The sequence below is a fragment of the Saccopteryx leptura genome, chromosome 6 (assembly GCF_036850995.1).
Source record: "Saccopteryx leptura isolate mSacLep1 chromosome 6, mSacLep1_pri_phased_curated, whole genome shotgun sequence".
Classification (NCBI taxonomy): Eukaryota; Metazoa; Chordata; class Mammalia; order Chiroptera; family Emballonuridae; genus Saccopteryx; species Saccopteryx leptura.
The window spans coordinates 89671190-89695782 of NC_089508.1; positions in this window are offsets into that span (position 1 = coordinate 89671190).

Sequence of the window (24593 nt, forward strand, 5' to 3'; positions counted from 1 at the left end):
GTGTGATGGCAAAACAGAGAGGGCAGCTCCTGTGTCCACAAGAAATGAGATGGACTTACCCACTAGTTGCAGCATACCCTGGGTTCTCCGAGTCAAAGCCGTGTCCTAGGAGTTTGAGTGATGTACCCACCTGGCTAGATTGGCCCTCCCATTTGGGCGGCTTGTCCTCCACATAGAGGTGCTGAGGAAAAGCCTGTTGCCCAAAGGGGCAATCGCTCTGCCTGTGACCGGACTTCTTGCAGTCAGGACAGGGCTCAGTGGGCAGCCACGGGCGGGCAGGGGCCCTGCCGGGACCAGTGGTCTTGCTTGCCACACTTAAAACAAGCTGCTGGTGGGATTTCTCTTTGCGGCTTGGACTTGGGTTGGGGAACCTCCTGTGCCTTGCCCCTGTTGCTGTGCTGACCTCAGAGCCTGGGTTTGGAGCATTACCTTCTGCTGCATGCAGACCTGGCGAACAGCCTTGGCCTGTTTCTACTAGTTGGGACCATTAAAAACTTGAAATGCCATGCTCACAGGTCCTGGATAGGGGTTTGGGGGTTGAAAATAAGAGGAGGGGGGCTCCTGGGGAGCCTAGCACCCAGATCCTGCCAGAAACGCTGGAGCCAAAGGTAGGACAGGGCCAGAACTTCCTGCAAGAAAATTGGGGTTGGGCCTTGGGGTCCTGCAAACCGGTGTAAGAGCCAATAGTAGGTAGAGAATGGCCTGATGGAGGAGGGACTTAAGAACACTGTGAAGGAGGGAGGGAGGGAGGGGCCCCTGGCCAGCAGGGGAGGAGAAAGAGAGAATGTTAGTGGTGAATGAGAAACAGGATTTTGCAAAGGGAGTAGAGGGGGCTCTTGGAGGGAAGAGACCCGAGCAAAAGAGGTCCACAGAGGGACAGAGAGAAGTCTCAAGAAAGGGGCGCCCCCGGGGGTCAGGCAGGAGGGGGAGAGAGTTGGGAGTCTGCGGAAAAGGAAAGATCAGGAGTGGAGGTTTTAGGTGAGGTTTCTCTGTCCAAAAAAAGGGCCTGCATGGTGGAACAGGTGGCACAGAGATTAAGGATGGGCGCGCGAATAATTAGAAGCCGTGAATGTAAGAGATCTCCAACCAGCTCCCAGCTTTTTTGGCAGGATTAAATTGGTGAGGGTGTTAAAACTGAAAGTCCCTTCAGGAGGCTAATTCAGTGGGTTCTGTAGCCTGGCCACAGCAGAGAAGAACAGCTTCTGCTCTAGGGAGGGAGATTCCTGTGCCCCCATGGCTGCCCTCAGTCCTCAGAGTGATCAGAATTGAGTATCGGTGTCTCAAAACTCAAGCTCTGGCCATGGATGGATAAGGTAAAGTGAATGTGCTAGGGAAGTCTCCACGAGTACATGCACTTGGAATGGAAAAGACTTCCCTGATGTAGCTAAGGCTTCTGAACAGGGAGTCTCGGCAGAAAGAACTCAAGGGTGGCTGGAGGCAGGGGACTTACCGCACCGTGTGCTGAAGTGGGTGGAAGGTCAGAGATCCTGGTTTTTTCTCGGAGGGGAAGAGGAGAGGAGCAGTCCTTGCAGACTTCAAACTCCTCCCAGGTTTTGGCACCAAAATGTAAGGTATTTTTCCCTGCCGAGAAAGAAGGAAGGGGGTCAGAGCCATGAAGTGCGGAATAATAAAAGGCTTTATTGAGTACAGAGCGCTTCCCACCTGACGAGGTTTTCTAGCCCCGGGACAGAGGCCAGGGAAGTCGCAAGTAGTGACCCGTGTGGGGGATATTTAAAGGGTCCCTAGGGTGGTCGAGCTAATATGACGTGGTGAAATCTCACTGGTTGGCAGATGGTTGCTTTTTTCCAAAGGGCTCCTGGGAAGTTTCTTTTGGCATGCTTGGCTTTGGGCGGTCTAGCCAAAGTTCCCAGCTAGGGAACCCATGTGACCTTCCTCCATTGCCCACCGACCTTACACCCTTCTTATGCCACTCCTGACATGCAGTTTTGCCTCAAGCTTGCCCTCATACAGGTCCACTGACAGTCAGAACTACTGGGTCCTACCCATCTCTAGCTCACCAAAAAGCTGGACCCTGCAGATTCCCCTATTACTCCTCTTTTTCAAATCCTTACAGAACCACATCTGCGAAGTTTCTCAACTCACGGCCGAACAGATGTTCCTCCTTATACCCCTCAAAGCCAGTACCTTCCAATCTCCCCTCCCCATGATGCCCCTAATCAGCAGGGAGTAGCCAGACAAATAAGCGGTGCCTCTAATTAACACAAAAGATCAGAATGTAAGGTGGTCAGCAATGGAGGAAGATCATGTGAGGAACCCAGACCTGGGAACTTTGGCTAGAGCTGCCCACACCCATGCGTGCCAAAAGAAATTTCCCAGGAGTCCTTGGAAAAAGAGCAACTGTTCGTTAGCCAGTGAGATTTCACCACGTCAAATCAACTCAACCACCCTAGACAAGACCTTTTAAATATCCCCACACGGGTCACCCTATGCGACTTCCCTGGCTTCTGTCCCCGGAACCAGGGAACATCAGGTGGGATGCGCTCTGTACTCAATAAAGCTTTTATTATTCCACACTTTGTGGCTACACCCCTTCCTTCTTCCTTGGCAGGAAAAAATACCTTACACTCTGCACAAACTGGCTTCTCTTTCACCATTCTGCCATCTTGGCTACTTCTCTCCTCCATGTGGCCTTTATCTGCTCTCCTTTCTCTGCTCTCTCCTCTAATGCTAATCTCAGGAACCTAATGCTAATCTCAGGAATCAAGAGAGAGCAAGCTCCCGGTCTGCCCCCATTTTATAGTGTAGAAATCAAAACTTTTAATCCAATATACAAACAAGGAAGTCTCTGATACAAAGTCACTTGTCTGAGGCATAATGGGATTCCTCATGAGAGTGCACCACCCTATATCATGTAACAGTCAAGGGTGTAGGGCAGGGGTCCCCAAACTACGGCCCGCGGGCCACATGCGGCCCCCTGAGGCCATTTATACGGCCCCTGCCGCACTTCTGGAAGGGTACCTCTTTCATTGGTGGTCAGTGAGAGGAGCATAGTTCCCATTGAAATACGGGTCAGTTTGTTGATTTAAATTTACTTGTTCTTTATTTTAAATATTGTATTTGTTCCCGTTTTGTTTTTTTACTTTAAAATAAGATATGTGCATTGTGCACAGGGATTTGTTCATAGTTTTTTTTATAGTCCGGCCTTCCAACGGTCTGAAGGACAGTGAACTGGCCCCCTGTGTAAAAAGTTTGGGGACCCCTGGTGTAGGGAAAAGCTTAGTCTTAAAACTAAGCCTTAGGCTATAATGACCCTGCCTGCTTACAGCCTGTCCACCACACCCAATACGAACTATAAGAACTATAAGCGAGCAAACATATATATCATATTTAAAAACTTATTTGACCAACACCATTCCATTTATTAAAGTCTTGCACCAGCCAATGAGCAAACACATAGGGAAAACACTCCCCTTTCATTCAGGGCTCCCAAAGCCCTGATGCATTCTCTAGTTCCACAACCAGGAGAATTTTCTTCCGTTCCTCCTATAATCAAGGCCCCACCAGTTTCAGTGGAGCTCGCAAAGCCCCGCAGCTCCAGTTTCCCACCTGCACACCTTCTTCTCTCCTGCAAAAACTTGCTTCTTCTTCAGCACTCTGCATTCTCTCTGCTCTGGTGCAAAATTGCCTGGGCCCACAAAGAATCCCTCCTCCAAAAAACAGTAAAACAATGGCCCCTCCCAAGCAGGAATGTAATCTGCAATTTGCAATCAACTGCCCTGCTCTGAGGGAAAACACACACCTGTGGCTGCCCAGCACTATTTTTTAACAATAAAAGTGAGAAAACTCAAAACCTACAAATTTTACGAGCTTATTTGCCCCACAGACACTTTATGCATTCTGTCCAAATGCAACAAGAATTTGACTTTTAAAAACCAGCTCTTGCTTTCAGGTCTGGATGGAGCAAAGAAGTTTTAATTTTTATTTTATTTTTTTGTATTTTTCTGAAGCTGGAAACAGGGAGAGACAGTCAGACAGACTCCCGCATGCGCCCGACCAGGATCCACCCGGCACGCCCACCAGGGGGCGATGCTCTGCCCACCAGGGGGCGATGCTCTGTCCCTCCGGGGCGTTGTTCTGCCTTGACCAGAGCCACTCTAGCACCTGGGGCAGAGGCCAAGGAGCCATCCCCAGCGCCCGGGCCATCTTTGCTCCAGTGGAGCCTTGGCTGCGGGAGGGGAAGAGAGAGACAGAGAGGAAGGAGGGGGGGGGTGGAGAAGCAAATGGGCGCTTCTCCTATGTGCCCTGGCCGGGAATCGAACCCAGATCCCCCGCACGCCAGGCCAACGCTCTACTGCTGAGCCAACCGGCCAGGGCCACAAAGAAGTTTTAGAACCCTTTGAAACTAGATGTAGATAATTTGAAAAAACAAAAGGCAGGGATCCCTTTGTCACGTTGGCCCAGAGGAACTGGCTGGAGCCAGATGGGTGAGGCTAGGTGTTTCTGCTGAGGCCGTGTGCTCCTGAGCCAGTGTTCAGAGACTGTAGCTGCTTAACAGAGATCCAGACCCTTGCTCACGAGGGCCAGGAGACACCTCGGAAAGCAGCCAAACAATGTCTGATGCCACTGAGACTGTACCTGTGACCTTCTGAGTCTGCTGTGGATCCGGGTCCAAGTAGGGGTGGCCTTCTGGGTGGTGGAGGGTGGAATTCAAACAGCATATAGCCATGCTCCATCAGACAGCGCACTACAGAGTCAGCACAAGGAGGACACCCCTAGACCCGTGATATCAAATGCAAATAAATGTCTGTATGGTTCCATCTGCAACAACAACAATTCCATACAATTATCACCTCACAGTTTTTGTGGCCTAGGAATTCAGGGATAGCTCATCTGGGTCCTTTGCTCGGGGTCTCACAAGGCTGCAGTCAAGGTTTTGGCCTGGCTATCTTCTCATTTACAGTCTCAATTAAGGAAGAGCTTATTACCAAGTTTATTCACATTGTCAGCAAAATTTATTTTCTTGCAGCTGTATGACTGAGGGTCCATTCTCTTGCTGGTTGTCTGCAAGGAGCCACACTCAGCTACTGAAGTCTGTCAACAAAGTCTTATCCATAATCCCTCTCACAACAAGGTAGCATAGAGGGAGAGACTACAGGTATTGACTGACTTATGACCTATGCAATTTATGACCATTCAACTTTACAACCACGATCTCTAGCCACAACTGCTCTGTGTTTGGAAGCACAGTGTTGCCCAGCTGGGCATGTGACGTGCGGACCAGCTTCCGGCAGCGCTACCATCTCCGCGTGCACCATTTCAACCATGATCCCAGACTCGGTACAATAATGAAAGAAAATTATGATAAAATATGACTTAAAGATTTTTATAACATCATTTCACAGTACTGTACATATAGCCTACTCAATTTACGACCAAATTGTGTTACTACCGGTCTGTCGGAACCAATCGTGGTTGTAAGTTGAGCACTAGCTGTACCTCACCTCCTCCAAACACGCTAAGCTTATGCCCAATAGTCTAGAGCAGGAGGAGTCAAACTTTTTTGCTCTTAATTCTCCTTGACAATTGTTGGGCAGATAAAATATATTATGCTCACTTTGTTAAAGATGACCCTGCCCACGTGGAGGCCATTGCCCAGGTGATATTAATGTGTGTTGGGGGTGGGCTGTGGGCAGGCAGAATCCTTGTAGCCTGGGGCTTGGTTTTGGGATTAAGCCTTTCCCACCCTTTTTTTTTTTTTTTTTTTTTTTATTCTGAAGCTGGAAACGGGGAGACAATCAGACAGACCCCCGCATGCGCCCGACTGGGATCCACCCGGCATGCCCACCAGGGGCGACGCTCTGCCCACCAGGGGGCGACGCTCTGCCCCTCCAGGGCGTCGCCCTGCCATGACCAGAGCCACTCTAGCGCCTGGGGCAGAGGCCAAGGAGCCATCCCCAGCACCCGGGCCATCCCCGCTCCAATGGAGCCTCGGCTGCGGGAGGGGAAGAGAGAGACAGAGAGGAAGGAGGGGGGGTGGAGAAGCAAATGGGCGCCTCTCCTATGTGCCCTGGCCGGGAATCGAACCCGGGTCCCCCGTACACCAGGCCGACACTCCACCGCTGAGCCAACCGGCCAGGGCCTTTCCTACCCTTTTTGATGTGGAGTGGTACAATCCCATCATGTCTCTGATGGGTGACTTTGTATTAGAGACTTCCCTATTTCGTATATTGGATTAAAGGTTTTGATTTCTACACTATAAAATGGGGGCAGAGCGGGAGCTTGTGCTCTTGGTTCCTGAGATTAGCATTAGAGAGCAGAGCAGAGAGGAGAGCAGAGAAAGGCCACGTGGAGGAGGCCTGGAGAACCAGCCAAGATGGCGGAGTGTTGAGTGAGAAGCCAGCTTGTGCAGAGTTTGTGCAGGGAGAAGGAAGGAGATGGGGAACAGAGGTGAATAAGTCTGGTGAGCTAGAAACCTTTGATTCTAGGAAACTCGAATAAGTCAGTAGCTTTGTGAGCACTGAATGTGAGTGGGTTTTGGAGCCTAGTGTGTGTTTTTACTTGCCCGCCGGGTGCAAGCTAGGATTAAAGATGATGGCCTACCAGCTTTGGGCTCCGTTGTTTCTTTACCGACTGTCCGAATCCAATGCGAACCTGCATGGGCCAGGCTGCTGTGATGGTAGCCCTGGCTTCTAGCTTTACAACAATCTTAAAAATTAGTGAGAATTCCAGGCCCTGGCCGGTTGGCTCAGTGGTAGAGTGTCGGCCTGGCGTGCGGAAGTCCCGGGTTCGATTCCCGGCCAGGGCACACAGGAGAAGCACCCATCTGCTTCTCCACCCTTTCCCCTCTCCTTCCTCGCTGTCTCTCTCTTCCCCTCCCACAGCCAAGGCTCCATTGGAGCAAAGATGGCCCGGGCACTGGGGATGGCTCCATGGCCTCTGCCTCAGGCGCTAGATTGGCTCTGGTCGCGACAAGAGCGACCCCCCAGATGGGCAGAGCATCGCCCCCTGGTGGGCATGCTGGGTGGATCCCGGTCGGGCGCATGCGGGAGTCCGTCTGACTGCATCCCCATTTCCTGCTTCAGAAGAATACAAAAAGAAAAAAAAAAAAATTAATGAGAATTCCAAAGAGCTTTTGGGGTTATATCTGTTTATATTTACTATATTATAAATTTAACACTAAACTTTTAATATTTACTCATTAATAGATTTAAAAATTAAAAATAACATAATGAGCCCATCATATATTGGCATTGATATATTTTATAAAAAATAATCCAATTTCTCAAAATAAAAAATTAATATGAAGAATAGCATTGTTTTACATTTTTGAAATTTTCTTTAAAGCTTAGCTTAAAAATAGCTGGATTCTCATGGCTGTTTTTCTATGCAATCTATTGTATAATGTTATTTTGTTGAATTATATAAAGATAATTCAGCCTCTCATAGATATATAGTTGTATAGATTAAGACCTCACAGACATACCAAAAGGGTTTTGGGGACTAGCAGGGTCCTTGGGCCACACTTTGACAACTGCTGTACTAGAGAACAAGTAGTCTACTACTACATAATATTGCAAACATCCAAAAGGAACACATATATTAAGAATAAGGGGAGGTTGCCTGACCAGGTGGTGGCGCAGTGCATAGAGCATTGGACTGGGATGCGGAAGACTCAGGTTCAAGACCCCAAAGTACCAGCTTGAGCATGGGCTCATCTGGTGTGAGCAAAAAGCTCACCAGCTTGGATCCAAGGTTGTTGGCTTGAGCAAGGGGTCACTTGGTCTGCTGAAGGCCCATGGTCAAGGCACATATGAAAAAGCAATCAATGAACAACTAAGGTGTTGTAACAAAAAACAGATGATTGCCTGAAGGTGGTGGCGCAGTGGATAGAGTGTCAGACTGGGATGTGGAAGAACCAGGTTCGAGACCCGGAAGTTGCCAGCTTGAGCACGGGCTCATCTGGTTTGAGCAAGGCTCACCAGCTTGGACCCAAGGTTGCTGGCTTGAGCAAGGGGTTACTCGGTCTGCTGAAGGCCCGCGGTCAAGGTACATATGAGAAAGCAATCAATGAACAACTAAGGTGTCGCAAAGAAAAACTGATGATTGATGCTTCTCATATCTCTTCATTCTTGTCTGTCTGTCCCTATCTATCCCTCTCTCTGACTCTCGTTCTGTCTCTGAAAAAATAAATAAATAAATATTTTTCTTAAAAAAAGAATAAGGGGAGGTTAACAAGCATCAAGCATTCGTGCTATGGTAAAACTCAGGTACTCAGAAGTATCATATAATCAATTAAAATGGCAGAAAATAATTTTATTACTTGTGTTTATAAACAGCTTCCACATGAAGGGAGAATGACAAGGATCCTTGTGGATGTAAAGGTAGAGAACCATTAGAATGGAGATTAGTTCATCTCTCACATTCTTTCTTTTCTTTTCTTTTTTTCTTTTTCCAAGTGAGAGGAGGGGAGAAAGACAGACTATCACATGTGCCCCTACTGGGATCCACCTGGCAATCTCTCGGCTGGGGCCAATGCTCTACCCATCTGAGGCCATGTTTGCTTGCTTGCAACAGAGCCATTTCTAGTACCTGAGATGGGGAGGCTCCACGGAGCTATCCTCAGTGCCCAGGGCTAATGTGTTTGAACCAATCAAACCATGGCTGCAAAAGCGGAAGAGAGAGAGAGAGAAGAGGGAGGGGGAAGTGTGGAGAAGTAGGTGGTTGCTTCTCCTATGTGCTCTGACCGGGAATTAAACCCAGGACATACATATGCCAGGCCAACACTCTACCACTGAGCCAATCAGCCAGGGCCTCACATTCTAAAAATACATTTTATTAAAGAAACATTATTACCTAGGGAATAAAAAACCCCGATGTAATGCCAATAGCTGTGGCCACCATCACAGACGCCTGGCCCATGCAGGTTCGCATTTGATTTGGACAGACGGTAATGAAACAATGGAGCCAAGAATTGGTAGGCCATTAGCTTTAATCCTAGCTTGCACCTGATGGGCAAGAAGTACACACAGTGGGAAAACACTTCCCTTTCCATTCAGGGCTCCCAAAGCCACTGATGTATCCAAGTTTCCTAGAATCAAAGGTTTCTACCTTACCAATCTTATTCACCTCTGTTCCCTATCTCCTTCTCTCTGCAAGAACTCTGCACAAACTGGCTTCTCCTTCAGCATGCCGCCATTTTAGCTGCTTCTTCTCTCCTCCACATGGCCTTTCTCTGCTCTCCTCCAGCATGGGCTCCTCTGCCCCATTTTATAGTATAGAAATCAAAACCTCTAATCCAATATACAAATAAGGAAGTATCTGATACAAAGCCACTTATCTGAGGTATAAATGGGATTCCTAGTAAGAGTGTACCACCCCACATCATGCAACAGTCAAGAGGGTGGGGAAAAGCTCAGTTTTGAAAAGATCTTAGTATTAAAAGGGTGGGAAAGGCTTAGTCTTAAAACTAAGCCTCCTGGCCAGTTGGCTCAGCGGTAGAGCATCGGCCTGGCGTGCGGGGGACCCGGGTTCGATTCCCGGCCAGGGCACATAGGAGAAGCGCCCATTTGCTTCTCCACCCCCCCCTCCTTCCTCTCTGTCTCTCTCTTCCCCTCCCACAGCCAAGGCTCCATTGGAGCAAAGATGGCCAGGGTGCTGGGGATGGCTCCTTGGCCTCTGCCCCAGGTGCTAGAGTGGCTCTGGTCACGGCAGGGCGATGCCCCTCCGGGGCATCACATCGCCCCCTGCTGGGCAGAGCGTGGCCCCTGGTGGGCGTGCCGGGTGGATCCCGGTCGGGCGCATGTGGGAGTCTGTCTGACTGTCTCTCCCCGTTTCCAGCTTCAGAAAAATACAAAAAAAACCCCAAAAAACAAAAAAACTAAGCCTTAGGCCCATGATGGCAAACCTTTTTATAAAAACCGCCCACTTTTGCAGTGCTAGTCAACCTGGTCCCTCCCACCCACTAGTGGGCGTTCCAGCTTTCATGGTGGGTGGTAGTGGAGCAACCAAACGGAGGTTTTTATAAAATGTTTCGCCATCGCGGCCTTAAGCTATAAGTACCCTGCCTGCTTATGTTAGATTCAGGGAGTACTGGGGCTGCCAAAGAGTGTAACTATTGCAGGAACAGTAAGTGCTGATATGGCTCCTGTGAGGCTGGGAACAAAGAAGGTCAGAGACCCTTATCAGAAGTTTAGGTTTGAAATTCGCCACTAAGCTAAAACCGGCCCCTGTTGCTATGCGGGTCCCTGTTGCTATATTGCATATGACCTCCCTAGCCAATAGCTAAACTGCCACATCTGCTTCTGTCCTATGCTTGCTCACTTAGGATATATAAGGGCCTGGCTGTAAGCTCCAGGCGCGGCTTCCGTTTGCAGCTCCTTGTGGGCACGGTGTCTCCGGACATCTCAGGAGTTCACCCCTGTGCAGGTTAAACTGGCCAATAAAGTAACATCTTAACTCCTGAAAGTCTCCGACGTTTGTTCTCATACCCAGTGGATGCTACACTTACAGCCTGTCCCCCACACTCAATGCAAACTATAAGAGAACATATATATCATATTTACAAACTTATTTGACCAACACCCAATTGTAAGGCCAGGAGCCGCCATCGTGGCCATTCACATGCAGGTTCGCATTGGATTCGGACAGTCGGTAAAGAAACCATGGAGCCAAAAACTGGTGGGCCATAGTCTTTAATCTAGCTTGCACCCGGCGGGCAAGTAAAAATACACACTGGGCTCCAAAACCCAGTCACATTCAGTGCTCACAAAGCTACTGATTTATCCGAGTTTCCTAGAATCAAAGGTTTCTAGCTCACCAGCCTTATTTCCCTCAGTTCCCCATCTCCTTCCTTATCCCAGATACAAACTCTGTACAAACTGGCATCTCACTCAGTACTCCACCATCTTGGCTGCTTCTCCTGGCCTCCTCCACGTGGCCTCCTTTAGCTGCTGGCTCTACTCTCTCCGCTCTCTCATGCTAACCTCAGGAACCAAGAGGTCAAGTCCCGTTCTGCCCCCATTTTATAGTGTAGCTTCACAACCTTTAATCCAATATACAAAATAGGGTAGTCTCTAATACAAAGTCACTTCTCTGAGGCATGATTGGATTGTACCGCCCTACAGCAAAAAGGGTGGGAAAGGCTTAATCCCAAAACCAAACCCCAGGTTACAACGATCTCCAACACACATTAATATCACCTGGGCGATGGCCTCTTTAACAAAGTGAGCATAATACATTTTATCTGCCCAACACCAATAAAGTAGGTATTTTAGCTTGGATGATATGCCCATCTTAGAGATGGGAATCAGAGGCAACCTGGGTTGACAGAACTTCCCTTAAACCTACTGTGCATTCTGCCTCTCTCTGAGAAGCAGCACACAGTGAAGGAGACCCTCAAACTTTGAGGAAAACACTCAAGGTTCTGCTATTACCTGTTATTACATCACTATCTGGGCCTCAGTATAAGCTATAAAATGCAGATAATCATACTAGCCTGATAAACTACTGTATGAGTCAAATGATTCAATTTAAATAAATTGTTTTACACATTTTTAATTTGCTCCAGAACATGCTCAATATGAATATAAAAATAAGTTAGTTGTCCATTCTGGCATCTTAGTTTTTCCACCATATATAAAAAGTTATTATTTTAACCCTCTCCAGTATTAAAAGAATAAAGCTTGATCCAATTGATACTGAATTCCAGGCTCTCATTACAAGAAAATGAGTAGTGCCAAAGAAAACTTTCCCCAGGCTTCATTAGGTCCAGTGACACCAGGTGACCAGAAAGTTTTCTGTTGTCAACCCACAGCTCCTCCCACCCCACACTCCTGCAAGAGCTTTAGACCTCAGGTCCTAGGAAGACTGAAAGTACATGGAGTGACTTATCAAAGGTACAAACACTACTGATAAATACACGGGGCTTGATGTTGCTGCTTTCTTCCCGTATATTAATTCCAGCTTGTTTATACTGTAAGGTTGGTAGATAATAGGGAACTCAGGCCCTCCCGGGAACTTTGGCTAGGACCGCCTATAACCAAGCGAGCGCCAAAAGAAATTTCCCAAGAGCCCTTTGGAAAAAAGCAACCGTCTGCCAGCCAGTGAGATTTCACCACCTCATATTAGCTCAACCACCCTAGGGACCCTTTAAATATCTCCCACACGGGTCACCACTTGCAACTTGCCTAGCCTCTGTAACTGGGGCTAGGGAACCTCGTCGGGCAGGATGTGCACTGTACTCAATAAAGCCTTTTATTATTCCACACTTTGTGGCTCGGCCCCTTCCTTCCTTCTTGGCGGGGAAAAATACCTTACATATATGTAAAGCCAGTGGCCGTAGCTACCAATACAGCAGCCTGGCCCATGCAGGTTCGCATTGAATTCGGACAGTCGGTAAAGAAACAATGGAGTCAAAAACTGATGGGCCATCATTATCTTTAATCCTAGCTTGCACCCAGCGGGCAAGTAAAAACACACACTGGGCTCCAAAACCCACTCACATTCAGTGCTCACAAAGCTACTGGCTTATCCGAGTGTTGGGCAGATAAAATGTGTTATGCTTACTTTGTAAAAGATTATGTTGCCCACGAGGAGGCCGTCACCCAGGTGATATTAATGTGTGTTGAGAATCCTTGTAGCCTGGGGCTTGGTTTTGGGATTAAGCCTTTCCCACCCTTTTTGATGTGGGGCGGTACAATCCAATCATGCCTCAGAAACGTGACTTTGTATTAGAGACTTCCCTATTTTGTATATTGGATTAGAGGTTGTGAAGCTACACTATAAAATAGGGGCAGAACGGGGACTTGCCCTCTCTTGGTTCCTGAGATTATCATTAGAAGAGAGAGCAGAGGAGAGCAGAGAAAGGCCACGTGGAGGAGGCCAGGAGAAGCAGCCAAGATGGTGGAGTGTTGAGTGAGATGCCAGTTTGTGTAGAGTTTGTATTTGGGATAAGGAAGGAGATGGGGAACAGAGGTGAATAAGTCTGGTGAGCTAGAAACCTTTGATTCTAGGAAACTCGGATAAGTCAGTAGCTTTGTGAGCACTGAATGTGACTGGGTTTTGGAGCCTAGTGTGTATTTTTACTTGCCCGCCGGGTGCAAGCTAGAATTAAAGACTATGGCCCACCAGTTTGTGGCTCCGCTGTTTCTTTACCAACTGTCCAAATCCAATGCGAACCTGCATGGGCCAGAAGGCGGCCATGATGGTAGCCCTGGCCATGGCTCCTGGCTTTACACCGAGTTTCCTAGAATCAAAGGTTTCTAGCTCACCAGATTTATTCACCTCTGTTCCCCATCTCCTTCCTTCTCCCTGCACAAACTCTGCACAAACTGACTTCTCACTCAACATTCCGCCATCTTGGCTGCTTCTCCTGGCCTCCTCCACGTGGCCTTTCTCTGCTCTCTCTTCTCTCTGTTCTAATGTTAATCTCAGGAACCAAGAGAGCAAGCTCCCATTCTGCCCCCATTTTATAGTGTAGAAATCAAAACCTTTAATCCAATATACAATATAGGGAAGTCTCTAATACAAAGTCACTTATCAGAGACATGATGGGATTGTACCACCCCACATCAAAAAGGGTGGGAAAGGCTTAATCCCAAAACCAAGCCCCAGGCTACAAGGATTCTGCCTGCCCACAGCCCACCCCCAACACACATTAATATCACCTGGGTGATGGGTCTCTACGTGGGCAGCACCATCTTTAACAAAGTGAGCATAATATATTTATCTGCCTAACAGTATACCAGTAAAAGTTTGGAAACAAACAGAGTATCCTGAATACGGGACTGGTTAAAATACGATGGGATGTACTTATAACAAAAACTATGCAGCTATTAAATAGAATGAGGTACTCTTCCACTGGCGTGGAATATGTCCAAAATATATTGTTAGTGGGAAAGAGGTAATGGTGTAGATAATAGTGTAGAACATTGTGTATAAAATGTTACTATTGGGATGGGATGGGAAAAGGGAAGAAGACGATATAAACATATGTATCTATATATGTGTCAATAACTGTATGTGTGTAAAATATACAGATATATAAAGAGTATAAAATGATATAAAAAACTGAATTATTGGCCCTGGCCGGTTGGCTCAGCGGTAGAGCGTCAGCCTGGCGTGCGGGGGACCCGGGTTCGATTCCCGGCCAGGGCACATAGGAGAAGCGCCCATTTGCTTCTCCACCCACCCCCCTCCTTCCTCTCTGTCTCTCTCTTCCCCTCCCGCAGCCAAGGCTCCACTGGAGCAAAGATGGCCATGGTGCTGGGGTTGGCTCCTTGGCCTCTGCCCCAGGCGCTGGAGTGGCTCTGGTCGCGGCAGAGCAATGCCCCGGAGGGGCAGAGCATCGCCCCCTGGTGGGCAGAGCATCCGCCCCTGGTGGGCATGTCCGGTGGATCCCAGTCGGGCGCATGCGGGAGTCTGTCTGACTGTCTCTCCCTGTTTCCAGCTTCAGAAAAATACAAAAAAACAAAAAAAACAACTGAATTATTGCACCTAGAAAAGAAAGTCAGGGTCTAAAAGGCAAGGACCAGAGGAAGAGATCCTTTTTATTAGACTTACTCTCTTAATGTCTGAATTTATGTCTACCATCTTCATGAACAAAGCATGAGTATATACATATGAAGGAAGAAGTTAGACTACCTCACTGTAACCCTTTCTCAGTTGAGTAAGTGTTGGTCAAATAAGTTTTTAAATATAATGTATATGTTTGCTCGCTTATATTGATAGTTTGCATTGGGTGTGGGGACAGGCTGTAAGCAGGCAGGGTGGTTATAGCCTAAGGCTTAGTTTTTAAGACTAAGCCTTTCCCACCCTAAGTGACTTTGTATCAGTGACTTCCTTGTTTGTATATTGGATTAAAGGTTTTTATTTCTACACTATAAAATGGGCAAAGGAGCCGATGCTGTAGGAGAACAGGGAAAGGCCCATGGAGAAGAGGAGAAGAAGCAGCCAAGATGGTGGAGTGCTGAAAGAGAGGCCAGTTTGTGCAGAGTTTGTGCAGAGATTGGGAGATGGGGAACAGAGGTGAATAAGGTTGGTGAGGTACAAACCTTTGATTCTAGGAAAACTAGGATAAGTCAGTGGCTTTGGGAGCCCTGAATAGAAAGGGAGGTGTTTTCCCCCTGTGTGTATTTCTTGCTGTTGGGCAGATAAAATGTATTATGCTCACTTTGTTAAAGAGGCCGTCGCCCAGGTGATATTAATGCTGTTGAGAATTGTAGCCTGGGGCTTGGTTTGGGGATTAAGCCTTTCCCACCCTTTTTTGATGTAGGGTGGTACATTCCAATCATGCCTCAGAGGTGACTTTGTATTAGAGACTTCCCTACTTTGTATATTGGATTAGAGGTTGTGAAGCTACAGTATAAAGTGGGGGCAAAACCGGCGTTTGCCCTCTTGGTTCCTGGGATGATTAGAAGAGAGAGCAGAGGAGAGCAGAGAAAGGCCACGTGGAGGAGGCCAGGAGAAGCAGCCAAGATGGTGGAGTACTGAGTGAGATGCCAGTTTGTGTAGAGTTTGTATCTGGGATAAGGAAGGAGATGGGGAACAGAGGTGAATAAGTCTGGTGGGCTAGAAACCTTTGATTCTAGGAAACTCGGATAAGTCAGTGGCTTTGTGAGCACTGAATGTGAGTGGGTTTTGGAGCCCAGTGTGTATTTTTACTTGCCCGCCGGGTGCAAGCTAGGATTAAAGACTATGGCCCATCAGATTTGGGCTCCTTTGTTTCTCTACCGACTGTCCGAATCCAATGCGAACCTGCATGGGCCTGGCTGCTGTGATAGTGGCCCTGGCCCTGATTACTGGCTTTACACTTGCCCACCGGGTGCAAGCTAGGATTAAAGCTAATGGCCCACCAGTTCTTGGCTCCGTTGTTTCATTATCGTCTGTCCAAATCAAATCCGAACCTGCATGGGCCAGGCGGCTGTGATGGTGGCTGTGGCTACTGGCTTTACAGTAAGGAAGGGTCCCTGGTAATGGAAAGTTCAAACAATGAAGTTATGAAATAAAACTTAAAACTACCCTGGAGTTTTGGCATAGAGTTGATCTCAAAACCTCACACCTCAGCTAAGAAGTGATAAATAAAATGAGTATTCAGCCGCCATCTTTCTCAAAGCAGGCCTGAAGTAGGAAGAAGGATTTGCTTACTCAATAATCTGCCTCAGACCTCCCTTGCAGCTGGATGCTAATAGGGACCATTGGATCAGGGTGCAATTCTGAGGAAATGTGGCACCACTCCCAACCACAAACAGAAGAAGCTATCTTGCAGCTGTCTTTGCCCAGGACCCTTTGATAAATCCGTATGACCCCTGCCCCATCCCTCCATTGAGGCTGACATCCTTTGTGGTCTCAGACCGCCTGCACCCAGGCGTTTTTAAAATAAACTTCCTTTTGGAACACACTAACCTCCCTGCCTGCGGTTTCTGCCTTTCAAGAAGCAGTGCTGCAGATATAACCTCCTTCCTGGCCCTGCCCTCCTTCTTATTTTATTTATTTTATTTATTTATTTATTTATTTATTATTCATTTTTAGAGAGAGAGGAGTGAGAGAGAGAGAGAGAAGGGGGAGGAGCAGGAAGCATCAACTCCCATATGTGCCTTGACCAGGCAAGCCCAAGGTTTCGAACCGGCAACCTCAGTGTTCCAGGTTTATGCTTTATCCCACTGCGCCACCAGAAGTCAGGCATTTATTTATTTATTTATTTTATTCATTTTAGAGAGGAGAGAGAAAGGGAGAGAGAGAGAGAAGGAGATAGAGCAGAGAGACAGAGAGAGAAGGTGGGGAGGAGCTGGAAGCATCAACTCCCATATGTGCCTTGACCAGGCAAGCCCAGGGTTTCGAACCGGCGACCTCAGCATTTCCAGGTCGATGCTTTATCCACTGCGCCTCCACAGGTCAGGCCCCTGCCCTTCTTCTTAATGAGAGTTCACAGTACACAGTAAGCGTCCATTATTTGAAGCCTGTTTATTTTCCTGCAGTTTTCCTCGGTGATTAAAAGAGGATTTTGAAAGATTGAGGTCGGACCTGGAGAGTTGGCTCAGTGGTAGAGCGTCAGCCTGGGTGTGGATGTCTTGGATTTGATTCCCCGTCAGGGCACATAGAAGCACACATCTGCTTCTCCACCCCTCCCCCACTCAGCTTCTGCAGCCATGGCTTGATTGCAGTAAGTGGCTCCCCACCCCCCATCCGGTGCTAATCATGCCTCCATGGCCTCCACCTCAGGTGCTAAGAACTTGCTTGCTGAGCAACCGAGCAGACCCAGATGGACAGAACATCCCCACTAGTGGGCTTTCCGGGTGGATCCCAGTCGGGGCGCATGCGGGAGTCTAGTCAAGTTCTGGTTTTTGTCGGGCCGCGGGGTCCCTGGCACCTACAGGCCGCTGAGAACTAGAGCAGGATGGCCTCGGATCCTGTGCCCCGTCTCCGTGCCCCACCTCGTTCTCGGCTGTGCCCTCAAGTCTGGGGATTGTGGCAATGAAGAAAGCGGGAGGCCCTCCATACCCCTCTCCCAGAGCCCTTGACCTGCGGAACGGAAAAATACCACTGTGGGCCCGGTCACTCTGCTCAGGATCAGCGCCCCCGGAGTTGTATTAGAGCGGCCCGTGAGCACTAATTCCGGAGATTAATATCCCAAGGTGGGAACACAGCTCTCCAGAATAGCGGCCCACCAGCCCAGGAGCAGCGCGCACGCTCGCACCGACTCTTCCCTTATTTCCCCCTACCCCCATCCTCACCCCCGCCCCGCCAACAAGAAGGCAGGAGTTTGGAGAGGACGGGGAACTGGCTAGGCAGAAGCCCAGCGAGAGCCCAGCACGGATTCCGCGGCAGCTCCTGCCCTCTGCTGGCGGAAAGAAACATTGACACATGGCGGCCATTTAGGGTCACTTACGGGGTTAACTCCCGCTCTGCTTTGCCACCAAAGGGCCCTCTGAGAGACTGAGAGATAGGTAGCTAACTGGCGTCAGCAAGGGGTGCGGATTCCAGAAAGGAAGCACTAGAAGAATGAACTGAAATTTCCCACAGATAAAGAAGGGTTAGATCACCAGCATTGCCATACAGGATAAGGGGAAGTCTATACTAGTCCCCTATTAGGCCCCCTGGAAACCAGGGTAGAGATGTCAGTAGAACAACCAGCTGTTAAGGGCTGGCCTGGAGCTGAAATCAATGTAACCTTGACTTCTCAGGATCTTGTGTAGTGGCAATTAGGCCTTTGATTTGAGGAGACTTACTCAGCAAGCATTTCTTGAGTATCTATGTTCCAGGGACTGTTAACGGTATATGGGAGACATCAGAGAAAAAAAAAAAGAGAAAGAGCAACAAACAGATAATAGACATTATAAATATGCAAATTATAGACCATTCTGGTGATAAGCTCTGTTGGGCAGATAAAATATATTATGCTCACTTTGTTAAAGATGGCACTGCCCACATGGAAGCTTGTTGCCCAGGTGATTTTAATGTGTGTTGGGGGTGGACTGTGGGCAAGCAGGATCCTTGTAGCCTGGGGCTTGGTTTTAGGATTAAGCCTTTCCCACCCTTTTTGATGTGGGGTGGTGCAATCCCATTATGCCCTAGATAAGTGACTTTGTATTAGAGACTTCCCTATTTTGTATATTGGATTAAAGGTTTTGGTTTCTACACTACAAAGTGGGGGCAGACTGGGAGCTTGCTCTCTCTTGGTTCCTGAGATTAACATTAGAGGAGACAGCAGAGAGCAGAGAGAGGCCATGTGGAGGAGGCCAGGAGAAGCAGCCAAGATGGCGGAATGTTGAGTGAGAAGCCAGTTTGTGCAGAGTTTGTGCAGGGAGAAGGAAGGAGATGGGGAACAGAGATGAATAAGTCTAGTGAGCTAGAAACCTTTGATTCTAGGAAACTCGGATAAGTCAGTAACTTTGTGAGCACTGAATGAGTGGGTTTTGGAGCCCAGTGTGTGTTTTTACTTGCCCGCCGGGTGCAAGCTAGGATTAAAGATGATGGCCCATCAGTTTTTGGCTCCGTTGTTTCTTTACCAACTGTCCAAATCCAATGCAAACCTGCATGAGCCAGGCTGCTGTGATGGTGGCCTTGTATATTGACTTTACAAGTTCTATGGGAAAAATAGAGCAGGATGAGAATGGGGTGAAACTATAGGTAGCATTTTTTTTTTTTTTTTTTTTGTATTTTTCTGAAGCTGGAAACGGGGAGAGACAGTCAGACAGACTCTCGCATGTGCCCGACCGGGATCCACCCAGCACGCCCACCAGGGGCGACGCTCTGCCCACCAGGGGGCGATGCTCTGCCCCTCCGGGGCGTCGCTCTGCCACGACCAGAGCCACTCTAGCACCTGGGGCAGAGGCCAAGGAGCCATCCCCAGCACCCGGGCCATCTTTGCTCCAATGGAGCCTTGGCTGCGGGAGGGGAAGAGAGAGACAGAGAGGAAGGAGGGGGGTGGGGGTGGAGAAGCAAATGGGCGCTTCTCCTATGTGCCCTGGCCGGGAATCGAACCCAGGTCCCCCGCACGCCAGGCCGACGCTCTACCGCTGAGCCAACCGGCCAGGGCAGTAGCATTTTTTAATAGGATAGTTAAAGTAAACAAGTAAGCCTCCTTGATAAGGTGATATTTAAACAAAGACTTAAAGGTGGTATGGTAGTTAGCTTTGCATGTCTAGGAGGAAATGTGTGTGTGTGTGTGTGTGTGTGTGTGTGTGTGTGTGTGGTTGTGTGTGTGTGTGTGGCAGAGACAGAGAGAGTCAGAGAGAGGGACAGATAGGGGCAGACAGGAAAGGAGAGAGATGAGAAGCATCAATTCTTTGTTGTGGCTCCCTAGCTGTTCATTGATTGCTATCTCATATGTGCCTTGACCAGGGGGCTACAGCAGACCGAGTAACCCCTTGGTCAAGCCAGCAACCTTGGGCTCAAGCTGGTGAGCTTTGCTCAAACCAGATGAACCCGTGCTCAAGCTGACAACCTCATGGTCTCGAACCTGGGTCCTCCACATCCCAGTCTGACACTCTATCCACTGCACCACTGCCTGGTCAGGCTAGGTGGCTGGTCTTAAAGCAAGCATGCATCTGTGTCTTTCAGGAATAGCAAAAAGGCTGGATACTAGAGAAGCCTGAGTGAGAGGGAAAATAAATAGCAAAAAATTTGCTCCAAAAGATAAGAGTATCAGAGGACAGATCATTTAAGTCAGTGGTCCCCAACCCCCGGGCCGTGGACCGGTACCGGTCCGTGGGCCATTTGGTACTGGTCCGCAGAGAAAGAATAAATAACTTACATTATTTCCGTTTTATTTATATTTAAGTCTGAATGATGTTTTATTTTTTTTAAATGACCAGATTCCCTCTGTTACATCCGTCTAAGACTCACTCTTGATGTTTGTCTCGGTCACGTGATACATTTATCCATCCCACCCTAAAGTCCGGTCCATGAAAATATTTTCTGACATTAAACCGGTCCATGGCCCAAAAAAGGTTGAGGACCACTGATTTAAGTGTATAAGGTCTTTTGTAAGGATTTTAACTTTTACTCAGAGTGAAATGAAGAGGCACTAGAGGGTTCTAAGTGGAATTATATGATCTGAGATACATTTTGAAAGGATTCCTCAGCATGCTGTGTGTGAGGTCAAGGGTAAAAGTAGGGAGTCCAGGTCAAAGACTTGTATGGTAATCCTGGTAGGAAGGAATGCTCCTTCAAACTAGGTGGTAGCAGTGGAGGCAGTGTGAGACAACTGGCTGCTGGGTGTATTTTGAAGGTAGAAACAACTGACTTCACTGACAGGTTGAAAGTGGGACAAAAGAAGCTTGACAGCCTGACCAGGCGGTGGCGGTGGCGCAGTGGATAGAGTGTCCGACTGGGATGCAGAGGACCCAGATTCAAGACCCCGAGGTTGCCAACTTGAGCACCGGCTCATCTGGTTTGAGCAAGGCTCACCAGCTTGAGCCCAAAGTCACTGGCTCGAGCAAGGGGTCACTTGCTCTGCGGTAGCCCCCCAGTCAAGGCACATATGAGAAAGCAATCAATGAACAACTAAGGTGCCGCTACAAAGTATTGATGCTTCTCATCTCTCTCCCTTCCTGTCTGTCTGTCCCAATCTGTCCTTCTCACTGACTCTCTCTGTCTCTGTCACACACAAAAAAAGAAGCTTGACTGATGGTGGCACAGTGGGTACAGCATCAACGTGGGACGCTGAAGTCTCGGGTTTAAAACTCCAAAGTTGCTACCTTGAATGCAGGATCATGTTGCTGGCTTATGCCCAAGGCTGCTGGCTTGAGCAAGGGGTCATTGACTCAGCTTGAGCACCCACCACGCCCATCAAGGTATGTATGAGAAGCAATCAATGAACAACTAAAGTGACTAGAGTGATGCAACTATGAGTTGATGCTTCTCATATCTCTCCCTTCCTGTCTCTCTCTCTCTCAAAAAAAAAAATAGACAGGAAAAGAAAGTGGGACAAAAGAAAAAGAAAGGAACTAAGAACACTAACATTATTAATCTCAGAACAAAAAGGATGACATTACCTTCAACTGAAGTGAGCAATGCTGATGAAGAAGCAGTTTTAGGGGATGAGCAAGGGAGAAGGTAATTATTTCCATTTGGGACATGTTAAATTTGAGGTGTCTTTTAGATATCTAGTGAAGATGTCAAGTGAACAGTTGTCTATACAAGTCTCAAGTTTGGAAGAGAAAGCTGAGCTAAAGAGGTAAATGTGGGAATTAGAGATTAATGGCATGCAGACCCTTGAGACTCTGTAAGATCACTAAGAGAAACAAACAAGTTACTGACCCATGGGATTCTCCAAAGTCCAGATACCAGGAGAAGAGGAAGAACTTGTGGAGGAAGCTGAGAAGAAGAGCCCTATGTGATCCTGGAAGAGGGAGGAAAGCAACATGCAGCTTGACATGACTATCTGCCTTGAGGGCACCAGAACTGATCTCAGGATGCCTTTTATCCTTGTTCTGTCATGAGAAACATCATTCCCAAGTCATCCTCATTGAGGAGGAGAGAGTGATCAACTGTATCTAATGCTGCTGAGCATGGAGAATCAACCCTATCAGGGTGGGGAAATCCTGCTCCATAATCAAGGAACACCCATAATCCCTACCAATGGAGCTGAGGAGTCTGGGGAATTGATTAAGGAGATTTACAAACTGCTTGGCCTAGGACAGGGGTCAGGAACCTATGGCTCACGAGCCAGATGTGGCTCTTTTGATGGCTGCATCTGGCTTGCAGACAAATCTTTAATAAAAAAATAATAATAATGTTAAAAATATAAAACATTCTCATGTATTACAATCTATTCATTTCCTACCGCTCATGTTCATGGTTGCGGGTGGCTGGAGCCAATCACAGCTGTCCTCTAGGACAACACCAAATTTTTATTGGATAATGCATAACATGCATGGGTCATTGTGAGGTCAACTTTCCTCCTTTTAATCAAGTAGTCAGCTAGCTAATTGCAGAAACCCTTTTGACGAAGAAGATGGCTAAAAGAAAAAAAAATGAGGAGTATCGTACTTTTCAGCAGGAATGGACTGAGGAATTCACCTTTGTGGAGAGAGCAGGTTCTGCAGTGTGTCTAATATGCAATGATAAAATTGCATCAATGAAATGGTCAAATATAAAGTGGCACTTTGACACACTCCATACTACATTTGCATCGAAATATCCAGCGGGGACAGCAGGAAGAAAGCATGTCAAGAGCTACTATGCAAGCTAGTCAGCAGCAACTCCGTGTTTGGACCCAACAAGGTGACTGGAATTCGGCTAGCTTTAGCAATTGTGAGAAATGGAAAGCCACTCACAGATGGGGAGTATGCCAAAACATTCATGTTTGATGTTGCCAATGAACTTTTTGACGACTTTTCGGATAAAGACAAGATAATCAAACAAATAAAAGACATGCCTCTATTGGCAAGAACTGTTCACGATCGTACCATCATGATGACAAATCAAATTGAGGCAACACAAGTGAAGGACATAAATGCAGCACTATTCTTTTCTCTCTCTTTGGATGAGTCAACAGACGTAAGCCATTTATCCCAGTTCAGCGTGATTGCAAGGTATGCTGTTGGTGACACACTTAGTGAGGAAAGTCTTGCTGTTTTGCCTATAAAAGAGACAACAGGAAGGGAGGATTTATTCAAGTCTTTCACTGAGTTCCTAAAGGAAAAAATTTACCGATAGATAAACTTATTTCAGTGTATACTGATGGTGCTCCGTGCATGATGCGGAAAAACAGAGGATTCATAGCGCTTCTTCGTAAACATGAAAAAAGACCCATCCTAAGTTTTCACTGCATCCTACATCAGGAAGCACTTTGTGCTCAGATGTGTGGCGAGCAGCTTGGAGAGGTGATGTCGCTGGTCATTCGGGTGGTCAACTTTATTGTTGCCCAAGCTTTAAATGATCACCAGTTTAAAACACTGCTGGATGAAGTTGGGAATAATGTCCTGGTCTGCTTCTGCACAGCAATGTGTATTGGTTGTCAAGAGGGAAGGTGCTCACCTGTTTCGCGGCTTGTCTGAGTGAAATCTGGACTTTTCTTGAAATGAAAAACGTCGAGCATCCTGAGTTAGCTAACACTGAGTGGCTCCTGAAGTTCTACTATCTCGTGGACATGACTGAACATCTGAACCAGCTCAATGTGAAAATGCAAGGCATTGGAAATACAGTCTTATCCCTTCAACAAGCAGTGTTTGCATTTGAAAACAAGCTGCAACTCTTCTTTGCGACATTGAAACAGGTCGTTTACTACACTTTGAAAAACTGGGAGAGTTTAATTTTTTTTTTATTTTTATTTTTTTGTATTTCTCCGAAGCTGGAAATGGGGAGACAGTCAGACAGACTCCCGCATGCGCCCGACCTGGATCCACCCGGCACGCCCACCAGGGGGCGATGCTCTGCCCCTCCAGGGCGTCACTCTGCCGAGACCAGAGCCACTCTAGCGCCTGGGGCAGAGGCCAAGGAGCCATCCCCAGCGCCCGGGCCATCCTTGCTCCAATGGAGCCTCGGCTGCGGGAGGGGAAGAGAGAGACAGAGAGGAAGGAGGGGGGGGTGGAGAAGCAAATGGGCACCTCTCCCATGTGCCCTGGCCGGGAATCAAACCCGGGTCCCCCGCACGCCAGGCCAAGGCTCTACCGCTGAGCCAACCGGCCAAGGCCTTTAATTTTTTTTTTTTAGTCATTTTTAGAGAGGACAGAGAGAGAGACAGAGAGGGAAAGAGAGGAGAGAGAGAGAGAGAGAAGGGGGGAGGAGCAGGAAGCATCAACTCCCATATGTGCCTTGACCAGGCAAGTCCAGGGTTTCGAACCGGCGACCTCAGCATTTCCAGGTCGATGCTTCATCCACTGCACCACCACAGGTCAGGCCGAAAAACTGGGAGAGTTTAAAGATGCATGCACAGCAAGTGACCCTGCTCAACATCTTGATCTCCAGCAGCTAGCGAACTTCACATCCAATCTCTTGCAGTCATTCAAAGCACGCTTTGGAGAATTTCGTGAGCGCACTCATCTTTTTAAGTTCATCACGCATCCACACGAGTGTGCAGTGGACAGCGCCAACCTGAGTTACATCCTCGGTGTCTCTGTCAGAGATTTTGAGTTGCAAGCTGCTGACCTGAAGTCCTCAGACATGTGGGTGAATAAGTTCAAGTCACT